The sequence below is a fragment of the Zalophus californianus genome, chromosome 4 (genome assembly GCF_009762305.2).
Source record: "Zalophus californianus isolate mZalCal1 chromosome 4, mZalCal1.pri.v2, whole genome shotgun sequence".
Classification (NCBI taxonomy): Eukaryota; Metazoa; Chordata; class Mammalia; order Carnivora; family Otariidae; genus Zalophus; species Zalophus californianus.
Window position 1 is genome coordinate 72,992,306 of NC_045598.1, and position 5,370 is coordinate 72,997,675.

The 5,370-nt window shown below is 42.0% G+C and overlaps 1 pseudogene; it reads right to left on the minus strand.

Moving 5' to 3' along the window:
* Nucleotides 1-766: 766 nt before the first annotated feature.
* On the minus strand, nt 767-1,684 carry LOC113926583 (annotated as a pseudogene).
* Between the last annotated feature and the right edge of the window lie 3,686 nt (nt 1,685-5,370).

The window sequence follows — 5,370 nt, forward strand, 5'->3', positions numbered from 1 at the left end:
TCTTTGTGTTCACCACTGGACCTAGCTGGGCACCTGGTTCATTTGATATTTAATGAATTGAATTGGCAAGAATAGTTGATGGTTATCCGTGAGCAGATGTATTCATACACAGAAACTGCACTTCTCCATTGTAATGGGGCAACAAATTCATCCTCTGCCCTCTGTCCCATTTGGAACAGGAACCTGTAAATAAAAAGGGAAAATTTGTGCACTTCCACACATGATGTTGTTGAAAATCACTAGAATAATTTAATCAGAATAGTATACAACATAAGTCAACTCTATTCTTGGGGATTGTTAAAAGGAAAGCCTATCTCCGACTGAGACAAAAAGCACTCAGAAGCATGCATCAGTGTTTCATTATAATCTACTAATTCTCATCTCAATTTAACTTATTCCATGGGTATAAGGTAACACAATTTCTTCCAGCTATAAGGTCTTGCCTATTACAGGCCATTCAGTGTCAGAAATAGGTAAAGTCATGACCAGGGATATGGCTAGAATACACACACACACACACACACACACACACACACACACACACACACACAATGATTATATGTTTATTATATAATTATATATTTATTAATATATATTTATTTTTGGATCTGAACCTCTAATGAGAAAAAGAAATATATCGAGCTCAAGAACACTGTTCTGTGTGTCACTGGGTCAAGGGTGGGGATACACGACAGACCTAGGAAACAGGATATTCATAAACAAAAACATTCATGGTTACAGACTGAAAAACTAGTGCCTCCCACGATTAAGTCTCGGTTTTCTCATCATTCAGCAGCATGTTGGGCATCCCGCGACTGATGGGGAACAGATGTCCAGACTCTGGGCACTGCGAGGTGCCCTCCAACACATCCACCTCCAGCAGCACGTGGGGCATCTGTCTCAGGAATTTCTCACCATGCTCATACCCTTCAATTGGCCCTTTGGGCACCTTGACCAGATATGCCCGCAGTCTCCAGAAGCGCCATGCACTCCATCTTGGGTATGTATGCACTACGAAGTCGGGGTTGAACTCCACTGGGTTGACCTCTGTGGCCGGGAGATGCAGAGGGAAGCCACGGGGCCTCACCCCCCTGCACATACGAGCTCAGCAGGTTGTGGATGAGCGGCTTCCTGTTGCACTACACGTGCTCTCAGCAGGCCGGAACCAGAAGAAGGCAAAAACTCCGCTTGGCTGAAATATGTTTAAAGTATTCAGGAGATGAGCTGAGATGGAAGGATATAGAGAGGGAAAGAAAGTAAGGACAAGAGGAAGACAGAAAGGAGGAGCATAATGATCATGCAGTGGAGAATAATAAAGCTGCATTGTTCTTATCTTTGTTATGTATAATTGATCAAGCCTATAGTTCTGCATACTGAGATGGGATGTTGTGGTTTAAGAGGAGTTGCAAGCTGGCCCTTGAGTGATGGAAAAAGTGTGTCATATATTTCTACGTGAGATCAGGTTCTCAGCCTTTTCTGGGTCAGAGAGTCCCTTTTAATAATCTGATGAAAGCTAATGGGTCTTTTCCCCAGAAAAACACACAAAACCATCCAAAATTTTGCATGTGATTATGAGAGTACATAGACTCCTGCAGCCCATCTATGGAGTCTGTGGCAAGACACCTTCTGATAAATTCTCAGTGTTCATTACCTCTTACCCCAGATTTAAGCTTTCAGTTGCCATTTAACCCCAGAGCAGATGAGACACAAGTGCTCTCCATCTGTGGGTAGGGGTTATCTGGTATCTCCTCTGTATTTTTGGTGCAAACAGTTGGCCTTCCTGAAATGGGATCCACTATTAATAACTAATGTTTGGCTGAGGCAATTTGAAACAAGTTTCCTCCAAAATGCTCTATGGGCGACATGAGTGAAGGAGACAAACCAAACACTAAGGTTTACATGAGTCTGTCAAGGGATATGTGGGGATTAGTAGTAAAGGGAGGGGAAGAAGAGGCCATGCATCAGTGTGAGATGCCTCAGAGCCAGCATGTGGCAATGTTACTATGTGATGTCACACATCTGTTTTCAAGCTGTGATAAGCTTTAGACTAGAACAAATAGATCTAGCAAAAGGTCAGGAATGGCAAATAGAATTCATCTTCCTTGGCAGTTCCAGTAGATTGTGTGGTAGTGGGTTATACCACCCCCCACCCCCCGAGTAAATCACTCCTCCTGGTGTTCTCATCATTGTGTAACCACCTTTCCTCAAATCGAGGCCACTTCTCTGACTTGCTTTAACCAGTAAAATGTGGCAGAAGTGTGGTTGTGTGGCTGAAGCCTTAAGAAGACATGGCAGTGTCCACTTTTTGCTCTTGGGAGCCCTAAGCTGTCATGTAAGAAGTCTGTTTGCCCTGCTAGAGAGACCATGTGGAGAGGCCATGTGGAGAGAGAGGAGGGACCCTGAGACTCCACGAAAGAGAACCAGGGAACCCAGCCAGCAACTGAGGCTCTAGTCATATGAACCCAGGAAAGTCATTCCAGCTACCCCCAGCCCTTTGAACCATCCTAACTGAAGCATTAGACACATAAGTGAAGAAGCCTCTTTGAATGTTCTTGCCCCAGTGGGAGATATGAGAAGCAGAGATAAGCTATTTCTGTTGTGCCCCGTCCAAGTTCCTGACCCACAGAATTCTGAGAAACAATGACAATGGTTGTTTGAAGCTACTAAATATTGGAGTAAGGTTTTTGTTTTTGTTTTTTTTTCAACAACGAATACACTACAAAAACAATCATTTTTACCTAGAAGTGGAGCATTGTTATTATAAAAACATAAACCTGTGGCATTGGTTTTGGGATTGGGCGGTGAGTAAACTCTAGAAGAATCTTGAGAGGAATGTTAACACAATGCTAATAACAATAAGAAAATTTTATTGGAGGCTAGAGAGAAGGTGACCTGAACTATGTAATGGCAGTAAGTAGCACTATAATAACATGGAAGATAGAAAATATATATTTAATGAACTTGTGGATTTTCCTGAGAAGATTTCCTGAGAAGAAGGCCCAAGTGATTGCTTTTCATGGTGCCTGATAAGGTACAGATGGAGAGAGATAAATTAGAGAGGGAACCATTTCGTTTTCCAGCAGAATCACGAGGGAACATTCCCAGCCCAGGATCTGCTGAGCTGGAAAATAAAACAGTTTCTCATTCCCAACCTCTCCAGCCTATAAAAAAAATTCTTAAAGTAAATTAAAATCTGGAAGCAGAGATTAATTCCATGACACTGCCAGTAAATCATGACCTTGGAGGTCAAAATTGGATCAAGGATGCGGTTGTAAGACCCTTTGTGAAAACCTCAGAAAGATTTCAGTTTGTGTCTTGTAGATCTTCTAAGCTGGACAACAGGGCTTTAAGAATTGTAAGGCCCCATTTCCTATACTGTCTCAGCTTAACAAAGAGTTTGCAAGAGCCTTCATGGCATTTTCCCATAGTACCTTGACTCTCAGCCCAAGGCAGAGAGGAACTTATTTTGGAGAGATTTATGAGTGTGGGTTGTTTCTAATGGATTAAATTATAATTTAATATAGCAAGCCCACAAAAACTTAAAATAATTATATCAGCATGGACTAAAAGGCACAAACATACCTAAAAATCAAAAGTAGTCTCTAAGGCCCTAACCTCTAATGGTCAGGAAGCAGATTAAGAAAGCTATTCTGCAGCAAACATAATGCATTTCCAACAGCGAAGAAGGAATGACTCAGCGGGCAGAACTAAGTCATGGAAAACTACTTTAGGGGGCAGAACTGAGCACTATGCCAGGAACGTTGGAGGATTTCAGAATTGCTATGGACCAGTGACTTCCATGTGCCTCCAACACCCCTTGCCCATTTATGAATGGGAGTGTTTGTTGTGGTTATCCTGTCCCTTTCTCACTGCTGTACGCTGGGTGTGTGGGGAGCAGAAAACTTCCCTTTACTTTACTTGAACTTGAGGAACCATGCCCGAGGTATCTGTGCAGAGGGGACCACACATCTGCAGCTGTACCTGATTTAGATAATGAAATTTCAGACTTCAAGCTGATGCTGTAGCCATGATAGGATGAGACTTTTGGAGATCTAAGGAGAGAGGGAATATACTCTGCACATGAGGGGAACATGAATTTCTATGATATTTCTATGGTAGCTCTCAAAAGTTGGCTCCCAACAATTCCTCCCTGCCAGTAGGTACAAGCTGCTCTTCACATGAAGAGGTGGGGATTACTTCTCCTTCTCATTCTCTTGAATGTGGGCTGGTACTGTGACTGACTTTGACCAGTAGAATGTGGTAGAATGTGGTGGAAGTGATGTTTTATTATTTATTTATTTTCTTATGTTCAGTTAGCCAACATAGAGTGCATCGTTAGTTTTTGATGTAGTATTCAGCGATTTATTAGTTGTGTGTAACACCCAGTGCTCATCACATCACAAAGGAAGTGATGTTTTAGAATGGGCAGCTTCCACTCATGGAGTCTATCTGCCATATTTTGATAAGCCCAAATGATACAGAGATGTCAGGTAGAGAAGAACTGAGCTTCTTCAGTTGATGGCCCCATCTAAGCTCCCAGCTGAAAGCAAGCACCAACTGTCAGCCTAATGCAGAAGCCCATTTGGACATTTTATCCTTTCCAATAGCAGCAACCCAGGCATAATTACACAGGGTAGAAGAACCATCTAGCCAGGCCCAGACAATCCACAAAACTGGGAGATAATGGTTATTATTTTAAACCATAAGTTTTAGGGTAATTTGTTTTACAGCAATAAATAAGTGAAACAGGGTGGTAGTGGTTTCTTGGAGTACCATGTTGAGAGGATTTTTAGGCTATATCCAGGCTTGGTAGGAAATATATTGTGACTGATTGCCAGTCTCTCATAGGGCAGGAAGGGAGACTGGAATTACCAGATCACAACTTATGCTATCTCAGTAGTCCTCAGAAAGAGCCACTGGCAGCTTTTTCTGAGAAAGTGGTGGCTTAAAATGAGAGTAATTAAAAACCTTGGCTTTTGATTTGATTAGCTCTGAGTTCTTCTGTGTTTTGAGTTTGAATTTATTAGTTTCTGAAGAACTTTAACTCAGGAGAACTGACAGTAACTCAGTGATTGGGTCAGGCCAAGTGAAACCCTAAGGGATTACCACTAGGCTTCAGCCATCTCTGTTTTCTCCCTTCTCTTCTTCCAAACTCTGGGTTGTGAATAGCTGTGAAGGGTCCCTGGAACTTTTAGCATCCTTGCATGTTGGTCTCTATTTTCCTGAAAATGTCTAAGCTCAAGCCCAGTATAATATAGAGGTGCTGAACGTGTCCGTGAAAACTTCACTTCCTCACTCATTCATTTTAATTTATTTATAGTTATCTTATGTGATGTGATGTGGTATGGTATTATATACAGTTTTGTCTAT